The sequence below is a fragment of the Camellia sinensis genome, chromosome 10, assembly GCF_055761805.1.
Source record: "Camellia sinensis isolate YWXY chromosome 10, ASM5576180v1, whole genome shotgun sequence".
Classification (NCBI taxonomy): Eukaryota; Viridiplantae; Streptophyta; class Magnoliopsida; order Ericales; family Theaceae; genus Camellia; species Camellia sinensis.
In genome coordinates, this window is record NC_138970.1 from 4,500,587 (window position 1) to 4,513,920 (window position 13,334).

General features: G+C 39.3%; 1 long non-coding RNA gene across 1 annotated transcript in view; it reads left to right on the forward strand.

Moving 5' to 3' along the window:
- The first annotated feature begins 2,001 nt into the window (after positions 1-2,001).
- The window catches only part of LOC145800946 (uncharacterized), a 258,555-nt gene continuing 247,222 nt past the window's right edge, over positions 2,002-13,334 (forward strand). The window contains exon 1 of the long non-coding RNA XR_014341577.1: positions 2,002-2,064. This is a non-coding gene — a long non-coding RNA (uncharacterized LOC145800946). The remainder of the gene's footprint in view (positions 2,065-13,334) is intronic.

Genomic DNA, 13,334 nt, shown 5'->3' on the forward strand with positions numbered 1-13,334 from the left:
TGTTGGGACTTGATTTGGTGGAGGATGCTACACAGAAAATTATCATCATTAGAGAGAGATTATTGACTGCGCAGAGTAAACAAAAAAGTTATGCTGATCATCGTAGGAGAGATTTAGAATTTCATGTGGGGGATATGGTATTCTTGAAAGTACCACCATGGAAAGGAGTCATCAGGTTTGGAAAGGAAGGAAAGTTGAGTTCTAGATACATTGGACCATTTGAGGTATTAGAGAAGGTTAGTGAGGTTGTGTACCGTGTTGTTTTACCCCCTAGGTTGGCAGGAGTGCATAATGTGTTTCATGTGTCTATGCTGAGGAAATATGTGCACAGTCCGTTGCATGTGATAGATTATGAGCCGCTTCAGATTAGAGAGGATTTTTCGTATGAGGAGATACCTATTCAGATTTTGGATTCGAAAGAGAAAATGTTGCATACAAAGGTCATTAAATTGGTTAAAGTACTGTGGCGTAATCATCTAATTGAAGAGGCAACTTGGGAATGCGAGGACGAGATGCGCGAGAAGTACCCACATCTATTCTCATGATTTACTCAGGTTAGTTTCGAGGACGAAACTTTTTTTTAGGAGGGGAGAATGTGAGAACCCGAATATAAAAATTAAGTAAATAATTAAATAATAATATTACAATCTCAAATATTTTGGTGGTGAATTCTAAGGTGCAAATTAAATATTATTGGAGGATCTTTTAATTAATTTTAAACCTAAAATAAATTTATGGTGAAAGTCTTTAATTCAGAGACAAGGTTTATTATAAAAATAAAAATAAAAAAGAGAGAGAGAGGAGGGTGTGACTTGAACTCTAGACCACAAGGTTAACATATAAGACTCCTACCATTTGAGTTGCATGTAACTTATACATATATTTTGTATATTTATTTATTTATTTGACCTATGTGTGCCCACTACTAGTATAAAATAAAATAAACACAAACCCTACTCTATTATTTGTTCACCACATAGGGCAACAACACAGCAGCCACGGGAGAAGGTTTGAGAGAAGGAAAAAAAGAAGAAGATGTTGCAATCAAAGAACTTTTGGGTGTGTTGTGTTGTGTGTGATCATCAAAGGTTAGCCCTCTTAGGTTTTCTTTTCTTCTTTCTTTGTTCTATCCTTATTCTATAATTATTTTGTTCATTGATGGAGAGGTTGTAGGTTTATGTATTGTGTATATAGATATCCTATTAAGAAAGTTGAGGAGCTAAATTTATGTGTAAAGATTGGGTGTAATTTTCAGTCCAAAAATTCTGTACAAAGTCACAAATTTTAAAAATCAAGAAACCATATCAAACGGATGAATTTTAATCTGAAATTTTTACAGTAGATCAATTACACATTGAATTGCATATCTGAATTTTTTCATAATTTTTGGGAGTCGAAATCCATATAAATTGAGGTATTCAAATCTGTCCAGGAAACCAGTCCAAAACAGTAAATTCGGGATTGTTGTTCTCTTTGGGTATAAATCAAAAAATTATCAAATTAGTGTCATTAGAACCGGTTACAAGTCTAGTTTCGTACGTTTTTGGCCTTGCATTGATTGCTCGTGTATATTAAGAGAACCATCAATTTCTTTAAAGTGCTGCAGAAAACAACCTGTTTGGATATAATAAATTGTAGATAATTATTTTGATAAGAAAATCAAGTGAAACCAATTGGGTTTGAAACTTAGGATATATTAGATCATATCTGGAGGTTATTGGAATTTTTTGAATAGCGTGGAGTGGGTTTTGTAATTTTCAAAGTTAGCGAATAGATTGGGAAAACTAGTTTAAAACACTGTTTTATCTTAAAGTTATTTTTAGTTAAGTTTCGATCGGAACCTATGTCTTGGGTGATTTTAGACCTTGAAGAACATGAACTTAGGTAATATTTAAGAGTAACGGTGAGTTGGGTTGAGCCGTGTTAGTGCGCTTTAGTTTGGGGTTACTCAGTTCGTATTCTTTAGTATTTTTAAATTAGCAGTGACGTGTAGTTTTCATATTGGTTCAGGGCACTAGTTGGACTTTCATACTCTATTCGAGGATTATATTATTTCGTTTCCAGGTGAGTGGTTTCATGCTACATATTTTTTATAAATGTTCCCCTACCCTGAATTGTTGGAAAAATTAAATTGTTGCTTCATGATTAAACTGTTTTGATAAATTATTATATTATCAATTGAATCAAATTATTTCTGAAACATGTGTGAACTTGGCATACTGTAAACTATTTGTTTTGGTCTCATGTTTATAATGATGAACTACCATGTTTTGCAAAACTGATGTGTATTGATATTGGGACCAAGTGTGTATTTAGTCCAGGGAAATTATTCCACTGTGTGTGGTGACTCTGGCCACTAGGGAACAGATCCGGGTTGGGCCGTGATGACTCTAGTGCTCAACGATTGTAAGGAACAGACCTTTAAAAATAACTAGGTGACCTTCAATCGGATCGTCTTTGAGAAAAGGCCCAGGTGCCACCCTGAGGATGACTCTTAGTTCGGTATTGGATCCAACGGGGCTTATAGCCTGAGAAATGTGTGGCAGATTATTTGTTTTTCTTGGTACCCAGAAAATTATTGGTGTTCATGTTATAATCTGTTTTAAGTGAAAAATGTCGTTTATCATGTTCTTGCGAGACATGAGTATTTTAAGTGTTGAATTGTGGAACCTTCTTTTTGAAACAGATTGTATTTACCAAACTGTATGCCAATCTAGTTTCTGTGATATATATCTTATTTTGGAATTGAACCCTGTTTTCAAAACTGTATTTACTATCCATGTTGCTACTCACTGAGCTATCAGCTGACTTAGTTTTTATCACTTCCAGGTGTTAGAAGGACTTAGAGTGGACTCATGGCATAGCGGGGACTCAATTGCATGGACCTCTAGGGCATTCCTTTAGTTTAGAGTGTTATGTCAAGTTTGTGCATATTTATATTTATTCTTATCGAAGTTCATTTAGGATTATTTTTGATATGTGGGTTGTTTATATCCCATAAGTTTGGATGGTTTTTGATTACGGTTGATTTTGCCGTTTATAATTGTGACATGTCTGGATTGAGTTTTGGTTATTTATTATTGGACTATTGTTCAATTGTTCAATGTGATTGGATTCGTGTTTAGGCTTACGTGTGCCTTGGGCTAAGTCCCTGTGGGCCACGGCCGGTCATGCCCGGATTTGGGGTGTGACAACTCCTGCGCCGAAATCTCATCCGATATAGGCATCTCTTGCCTCCTAGACCTACCACGCCTACCACCATGACCTCGTCCTGACATCCTAATAAAGGTAATGAAGAAATTAGCACATTCACAACTGTGCCGAAGCTATTTCACTCGCGTCCTAATACGATGGACAACTGTAATTCACTCCATATAAGCATATAATCATGCAAACACATACGGATTTCATTTCCGGATATTGACCATCCCACGACATTGTTGGAGTTCTAGTCAGAAATGGCAGTGATCAAGTGCCTTTCCAACAGGACTCCCAGAAACCCACGGACCTGATCAACATACTAAAAACTAAATCTCATACCCATATAGTCACATAAACATGTTATCATATAAACGCACAACATCATACATAAGTCTCTAACAAGCGAGACAAACCCGTTGTGGTACTAACCACTTCCCACGTACCCAAAGTATTCAAACCCGGTACGTTCTGATATCAAGTTGTAACGCCCTAAAAAAAAGACATAAATCAATAATTCATTATAACTATTAACATGACAGAAAAATTACATTTTCATTTATCAGAGTCAGTATTACAAAAATATATTACATGTAACTCTATCTGCTAACAACAAAATGAGTGCCCTATAGGCTTACATCTTTCCAAGTCAACACTTGGTTACAACAAAAGAAGAGTTCTAACTCTTTTACATATAAAGCCCTCGGGTTAAATTTACATTTAATGATCAAAAAACAAAATAACAAAAGTAGAGCCTTCAACTCCTAAACCTCCCAAGCTAAGACCTTGGAGGCAGATGTCACCTGTATCTAAAAAATGGTGTCCCAAGTAGGGTGAGCTAAAGCCCAGTAGAGATATGCTAAACCAAATATGAGAATTAACTAAAATATGAGCATTATATAAATGTTTAACACTTGTAAACCAACTTACACCCTTTTCATAATAAATTAACATTGACATCCATATTCCATTCCGCTTTCGTTTATTTATCCAAGTCAATTCATTAACATAGTTCAATATTATCTAAACAATTCAAAATGAGACTACAACTCATTTAACAACACTTAAATCACAAACATTATTCATACACTTCTATTTTCTTGTCATTTTACGGAATCACATCCGAGGGAACCGGCACCCAAATATATACAAAGTTTTGAGACTTTCACCCAGGACACTCCGGCCAACTTAATTATCAATGGAGTTCATCCCCTATCTCCTCCCAAACAATGGAGTACATCCCCTATTTCCTCTAAAACAAGTATACATATACAATGTATTTAAACACGTTGTCATATACAATGACTCATCAATTCACATTTTCAATGGTTTACTCAAACCGTCATATTCAATGACATAAATCAATTGGTTAATTTCAATTTTCCTAATCCTTATGCAGTTTCTACAACAATCATAGCTATCATCCACCGATAGCCTAAATAGATATTTCTAAACAGATAAATAAATCTATCAACAGATAATTTATCAACTTTTCCATAGGTGAGTGATTTATCAATCCAACTACACCATTTAATCACATTTTTCCCCAATCTCATAATTTCCAAACCAATTTCATTATTTACACAACTAGTTGGTTCAACTCAATTTAGTGCAAATTCTTCACAATTTCATAACATTGACCCAAAGGTCCAAATCTCACCATTTTAACAATTATACACCAATAACCCCATTTTTGGACCTCACATGCACATATAAAGCCCAAAAATAGAAAATCCCTCTTTTACAAATCAACACCCAAACCCTAACTTCACCCAAACATCCCAAATCCCATCATTTATACAAAATGACACAAATCTAGGTTAAAACTCATAATAAAGAGTAGATTATCCCTACCTCAAATGGAGAAGCTTAACGGAGAAGAAGAGAGAAACCCAAAGATGCTCCAAATCTCACTTTTTCTGAATCAAAGGGAAGCCCACGCAATGCTCAAGCTTTTTAACACAGGGAGTAGGGTAGAATGACCCTAGAACATGGAGTAATTGCAGAGAGAGAGAGAAAGAGTTTTAGAGAAAGGAGCTGTCGATTTAGGATTTTTAGGAAAGAAAAAGGTCAAAATGATGTAAAATCACGTTGCTGCGAACTGATATATGCGAGGCTCGCTCAAGCGAAGGAGTTGTCGCTCGAGCGACCAGACACAACAAGTGGCCTCGCTCGAGCGCAAGAAGCGTCGCTCGAGCGCACAATGCAAAGTTTTAGGTCTGCCACCAACGTAGACGCATGCTCGAGCGTAAGAGTGCTCGCTCGAGCGAAGGAACCAATAACACAGGGCTCGCTCATGCAGAAGCTGCGTCTAAGAAAGAAACCTGAAGACCCTCAATCCTCACTTGAGCGCAAGTACCTTCGCTCGAGCGAAGAAGCCAAAACTTGGGCAACAGCCATTTGAATTAACTCACAACCAACATGTTCCAAACTCATCCAACACGACCCAAAACTCAAATACAAAGAGTAAAAGAAAGGAAACAAGATATAGACAACAGTATACAATCACGGAACCCAAGTCCGGACACAATAAAGGTCGGGGTAAAACCTGGATCGCTATAACTTCTGTGCAGAATGCGACTACATTTTTCATAGCAAACGTATTTATGAGGCTTGTTGAAGAATATACAAATTTGATATATACAAGAAGTTAAAGTTTGAAAGTTATTAAATTTAATTTTTCCATTTCACTCTTCATATTATGGTGGTGGGTTGATTGGTAGCAATGTTTGAGCAACGTGCGCATTGATATGACGACATGATATTCCAAATTTGGTTAATGTGGCAATGTTATTCATTTTTCTTTTAGATTCATAACCAAACCAAGCCTTAAGTCTTATTAAATGGGATCGGTTGAAAAATTATGATATTATTATGAAACCTAAAAAATTACAATCATAATAATGAATAATACATAAAATTTATACAAAAATAAGGAGATTTGAATTACTGGCCTTCTACTGATGGCTAAACGAACTAGCCCCCAATTTTATTGACAATATTCCTTCAGATATAACCAATTGCGATAAACAGAAGGACTTATTCAAAATCAATCCTCTGTCACTTATTATATTTTAAAATACAACTGCCTTCGGCAATGTTTGGATGGCATGAACATAAATGCAGAATGAGAATCTTAATCCAAGTCTCTTTCCTTTCACTGTTCGGCTATGTCCAAGAATATGAATGTGATTCAAAGTTTGGTTCTTAAGGCGAAGAGAGATTATCATACTAGTGGGAATTAAAAATATGGACCCAAAAATTAAAATTATATCATATTCACATAGAGAAATACTTACCAAACAAATGCTTAAATTACATTGACATACGAGAAATGAAATTGTTGATAATAAGATCCCCATTCCTACTATTCGATTCTTCTCCTCACCAAAGCATAGAGAGTTTCTACGAAGTCAATGTTGAAGCTGCATTTAATACATTGGTAAACAAGCCCACTCAATTATCTGTTATCCAGCCGTCGATGTCTGTCCTCTTTCTTTATGATCAGAGCAAGAGGATGGTCATGGCTTTCAATTTTACGAGTTCCACCCAACTCGATGAATAGGAATGGTTCAGCTTCCCCAGCACAACTTGTTAACATATTATATTAGCCGAAAGTGTTGGCATATTATATTAGCCGAAAGATACACTAGGGTCTGTAATCATTGTGTGCCCTCAGGGATCACCTTGTAATTGTCTTTCTTGTAAACCCTAATCTTCATTTATAAATAGGGGGTGATATTCTATCATACCCCAAGCTGGTTACCCAAGCTTCATGGTATCAGAGCATCACCTCTAGGGCTAGGGTTCAAAGCATACCTAGTTGGATCATCTGCTGAATCGATCTTCTGCCACCATCATCATTCCGCTTCTTCTTCGTCTCCGTCTCAGCTCCTCCGCTCGTCGATCTCCTCCAGCAGTTCAGCCCTCGTCTTCATCTGCTTCGTCTTCGTCTCAACTCCTCAGCTCGTCGATCTCCTCCCACAGTTCGTCGCTCGTCTTCATCATCCTCATCGTCCTCTGTCGTCTTCGTCCCTCGTTCCCCTCGTCGTCCTCGGATCTCAAACCCAGGTATATATAAATATATATATATATATATCCTGATATATATATAACTATAGCCTGATATATATATTTATATATAAATACATGTATATATAAATAACTCAACATATATATATATATATAACAAAAAAAAAACAAAAACAAACAAAAAAAAACAAAAACAAAAAAAAAACAAAACAAAAAAAAAAGCCAAAAAAAAGCCAAAAAAAAAAAAAAAGGTTTCTTAATTTTGTATGTTTTTATAGTGATCATTGTGCCTGTTATCCCACGACCACCTTCCGGGTTTGTGATTACCACTAGTTTTGTTGCAGGTTCGGTAGTATTGTATCCATGACAGATTCCACCAGTGTGTCCCCTTCTTCTCAAACGCCAAAGAGTGAGAGCCCCATTCTACCTACTACCATGACTGAGAACCCCAACCCTAGTCAGAAAATCACCACCTCTCTATTTAATGGTTAGAACTACCTTGCATGGTCTCAAAGTTTGACTATGTTCTTGAAGAGCCGAGAGAAGATGGGGTATGTTGATGGCAAGATACAGGCACCAAGTACCACTGACTCAGGTTATGACCAATGGGAGATTACCAACTCTTTGATTATGAGTTGGCTTATCCATTCGATGGTTCCAGAACTTGGTGAGAGCTACTTGTCTATGGAGACTGCCCAGGACGTTTGAGAGGCTGTGGCTGTTACCTATTCCCGCAAAGGGAATTTTTCACAGGCATTTGAGTTGCGCCGCTCTATTGAGAGCTCACTTCAGGGGGAGCAGACTGTTCTTCAGTACTTCACTTTCCTCACCAACGGCTGGAAACGTCTTGACCACCTAGAAGACTATAAACCCGTTTGCCCTACTGATTCTGTCGGGTACAAGAAGTTCATCGCACGGGAACGGGTCTTTAAATTTTTGGCCGGCCTAAATGTGGAGTATGATCCAGTTAGGGGTCGAGTTCTGAGTATGGACACTCTTCCTTCACTTCAGGAGGCATTTGCCTATATACAAAATGAGGAGAGTCGCCGGTCTACTATGATGTCCCCAGTCTCTACTAGCCGTTCCGCATTACTGTCTACTCCTCGAGATGGTCTTAGCCTGCCTCCTCCGTCTGTTGCTAAGGAGTCTGTATTCTGTGATTATTGCAAGAAACCGCGGCATACTCGTGAGACGTGTTGGAAGCTTCATGGGACTCCATCCGGGGGTCGAGGTGATCAGTCTGGTTCTCGAGGAGGTCGGTCAGGCCAATCTAGAGGACGTGGTTCCTATTCCCGGGCTCATCAGTCTAGTGCCGTTGATACCCTTGATTCTCATTCTCCTTCTGTTACCCAAGCTTCTGATACTGAGCTAGAGGATGCTTTGCGCCAATTGTTGGACCGCCGATCTTCTACTGCTCTCAGTACCGCTTCCTCGTCCTTTGCCCGCTCAGGTAACTTAGCATCTTCTCCTTGTGCTTTCCTGTGTCATACATCTTTGCCTTGGATTATTTATTCTGGTGCCTCAGATCATATGTCTGGCTCTTCTGATCTTTTCTTTGTCTATAAGCCCTCTTCAGGTCAGGACAAAGTTAGGATTGCCGATGGTACTGTTTCTTCCATTTCTGGAAAAGGTTTAGTCCAAGTCACTCCTACCATACATCTATCTTCTGTTCTCCATGTTCCCAAGTTTTCTGTTAATCTGTTATCCTTAAGTCGTCTTACCCAGGATTTGAATTGTAGTGTGACGTTTTTTCCTGATCATTGTCTTTTTCAGGACCTTGTCACGGGGAGGACGATTGGCAGTGGTAGTGCAGAAAATGGTCTCTACTTCCTCGATCAACCAGACAAACTTGCTTATTCTTCCACCACGTCTTCTACTACCCTCGCTGATTTATGGCTGTGGCATCGGCGTCTTGGGCATTCCTCATTTCATTTACTTAAGCATTTATTTCCTTCTAGTTTCGCAAATCATCATGTGTCTGACTTTCTTTGTGAGTCTTGTCAACTTGGAAAACAACATAGAGCTTCTTTTGCTCCCAGTTTGAATAAAAGCTTCATTCCTTTTTCATTAATACATTCTGATGTTTGGGGTCCCTCTCGTGTTCTGTCTGTGAAAGGTCATCGTTGGTTTGTTACATTTATTGATGATTTTTCTCGTGCTACTTGGGTGTATCTCATGAAAGATAAGAGTGAGGTTTTCTCTGTGTTTCGAACTTTTCATAAGATGATTTGTACTCAGTTTGGGGCCACTATCAAAATATTTCGTTCCGATAATGGCGGGGAATACATAGATTCTGGGTTAGGACAATATTTCTCTACTCATGGCATTATCCATCAGACCTCTTGCACCAATACCCCTTAACAAAATGGGGTGGCCGAACGTAAGAATCGGCATCTTCTTGACATGGCTCGGTGCATGTGTTTTTTTATGAATGTGCCTCGGCCCTATTGGGGCGACGCTATTCTCACCGCTGCCCATCTTATTAATCGTCTCCCTACCCAGGTCTTGAACAAACAGGCTCTGCTTCACGTCCTCCTCGGTTCTCCGTCCTTGTTTTCTATTCCTCCCAAAATATTTGGTTGTGTCTGTTTTGTCCATAATCACTCTCCCTCTCGTGGTAAGTTGGACCCTCGCTCCCTCAAGTGTGTTTTTCTTGGTTACTCTCCTACTCAAAAGGGGTATAAATGTTACCACCCTTCTTCTCGTAAGTGGTTTGTGTCCATGGATGTCACTTTTTTTGAGTCCCAGTCCTTTTTCTTGTCCTCTCCAGTGTCACCGTCCTCATTTCCGGGGGAGCCTTGGTGTGAAGTGAGTCCTGTGCCCCCTATAGTGGAACCAGTTGTTCTTGCACCACCCTCTACTACTGTGCTTCCTATGATGGACCTAGTTGTTCTTACACCCCCCTCTTCTTTAGAACCCACTGTCACCAAGAATAAGGACAGGCATGTTTATGTCCGGGACATAGACAGAAAACAAGTTAACTGGATACACGGGACCGACTCTGCTACTCCACTGCCATCTCCTGCTTCTGATGAGAGTCTAGGTAACTTTGAATCTCTTGAGTCCATTGATCTTGATGTTCCTATCGCTAAGAGGAAGGGTGTGAGATCTTGTACTCAACATCCTATCTCACAGTTTGTATCATACTCTCATTTGTCATCCTCACATAGAGCGTTTGTGTCCAATATTTCCTCTGTTAGCATTCCTAACCATTTTCAGGATGCTCTTGCTACCTCTGAGTGGAAACTAGCCATGATTGAGGAAATGAAAGCACTTAAGAAGAATGGCACTTGGGAATTGACTGAGTTACCTACGGGCAAATGACCTGTGGGATGTAAATGGGTATATACTGTGAAACACAAAGCAGATGGGTCTATTGAGCATTACAAGGCAAGACTTGTGGCCAAAGGGTTTACTCAGACATATGGCATTGATTATCAGGAGACCTTCGCACCCGTGGCTAAAATGAATTCAGTCAGAGTACTTCTCTCTCTAGCAGCTAATCTAGATTGGCCGTTTTATCAGTTTGATGTCAAGAATGCTTTTCTCCATGGTGACCTCGAAGAAGAAGTATATATGGACATTCCTCCAGGTTTTGAGGATCATCAAACAGAAGGCAAAGTATGCAAACTTCGGAAGTCATTATATGGTCTCAAACAGTCTCCAAGGGCTTGGTTTGAGAGATTCACTCAGGCTATGGTCAAATATGGCTTCAAACAAAGTCAGGCAGATCACACATTGTTTGTGAAACATTCCTCACGCGGTAAGACTACAGCACTTATTGTTTATGTAGATGACATAGTTCTTACAGGCAATGATAGTGGGGAAATACCTCTGTTGAAGAAATATTTAGCTCAAGAGTTTGAAATCAAAGACTTGGGAAGCTTGAAGTATTTTCTGGGAATTGAAGTTGCTCGCTCTAAGGATGGGATATTTATCTCACAAAGAAAATATGTGCTTGACCTGTTAAAGGAAACTGGGATGCTTGGCTGCAAGGCATGTGCCACCCCACTGGAACCCAATCAGAAATTGGGGGATGATGAAGGAGGAGAAGTTGTGGATAGGGGGAGCTATCAACGATTAGTGGGTAAGCTCATTTACCTATCTCACTCCCGTCCTGATATTGCTGTTGCTGTCAGTGTAGTTAGTCAGTTTATGCATGCTCCTCATCAGATTCACTTTGAGGCTGTCATGAGAATCTTGAGGTATTTGAAGTCTGCTCCTGGTAAGGGTCTGTATTTTTCAAAGTATGATCATCTTCGTGTAAAAGCCTATACAGATGCTGACTGGGCTGGGTCAGTAACTGATAGGAGATCAACTTCAGGGTATTGCACATTTGTTGGCGGCAACCTAGTTACTTGGAGAAGTAAGAAACAGAATGTGGTTGCCAGGTCAAGTGCAGAAGCTGAGTTTAGAGCTATGACACAAGGTGTGTGTGAACTTTTATGGATCAAATTATTGTTGAGTGATCTAGGTATTGATCAGACGGACTCCATGCGGTTATACTGTGACAATAAGGCCGCCATCAACATCGCTCACAATCCAGTTCAACATGACAGGACAAAACATGTTGAGATTGATCGCCACTTCATTAAGGAGAAACTCACTAGTGGTACCATTTGTACTCCTTTTGTCCAGTCTGGTGAACAACTTGCTGACATTCTCACCAAAGGGATTGGGAATAAACCATTTCATGACATATTAGGCAAGCTGGGCATGAGAGATATCTTCGCACCAGCTTGAGGGGGAGTGTTAACATATTATATTAGCCGAAAGTGTTGGCATATTATATTAGCCGAAAGATACACTAGGGTCTGTAATCATTGTGTGCCCTCAGGGATCACCTTGTAATTGTCTTTCTTGTAAACCCTAATCTTCATTTATAAATAAGGGGTGATATTCTATCTTACCCCAAGCTGGTTACCCAAGCTTCACAACTCATATGTGCAACAAAGTTGTTGCATTCCTCACAGCAACACACCCAAGTTTCTGGATCTCTCTCTGTCTCACAAGCATCGCAGTAGTACTTGAGGGCGAGTTCATGCCTGTGCGATTCAATTTCAATGTAGGTGGTAGGAGTTGGAGAGCACATAAAGCATGTAGGGTAAAGTCACATTAGCCACATTTAAATTCAAAGCTTTTAATAGATCTTTTGCAGGCAATACACTTGGAAGCATCCGAATAGGGATTACAATGGCGTAGAGTAAGCAAATGCTCATGACTTTTGTGTTTAATTTCCACTTGTGTATGTAAAGCACAATGAACATGGATGACAAACTTGCATTCTGCGTAATTGAAGAAGAAACCATTTCCAGGAGTGGCACAAACAGTACAATAGAAGATGCCATTGTTGAAAGGTGGTGGAAGGTCCACTGATGGGTTGAGAGGGTGTTGATGGTGTTGTGGGAACATAATTGGATGAGGCAATTCTAGACAGATTTGTGAAGAGAAAATTTATAGTCTGTGGGCCTGAATCTGATATGGCTAGTTGACAACCATTGCATCTTTCAACACCGGCTTGCTCATCCAACAATGCTAATGAATGCAAGTGGCTAAAATGATTTACTAGTTCCAGCACCAGTGGCATCTCACTTACTTCTATCTCTTCTTCCTCACCTCTCTCATCTTCTTCTGGTATACTATAAAGCTGGATGGCATAAATAAGTCGTATGGCACATCCAAGATCAAGGTTGTAGACAAACTTGAAACATTGGTAGACAACTTTGCTTCGATTTCGTGACTTTGATGCTTAAGGGCGGTTTCTCTTGATTTCATATATGGGGATGGGTTACCCTCACAAATACAACTCATATGGGCAATGAATTTGCAATCAATACAGTAGTATGCCCATCCCTTACACTCTCTCTGCCTGCTACAAACATTACAGCAGAATGCCTTCAACATTTGTGCAATAAGGTTAAGGGGATGGGGATGGGGATGGGGATGGGGATGGGATTCACCTTTGACTATTGTAGGTAAAAGCGCACATTCAACACAAACAACGATATTACAGCGATACTCAACATAATGATAGGCTACATAATTCACCACTGTCTTTCCACAGGCACAACAAAGAAGATCAATGACATTGGATAGATTGAGTT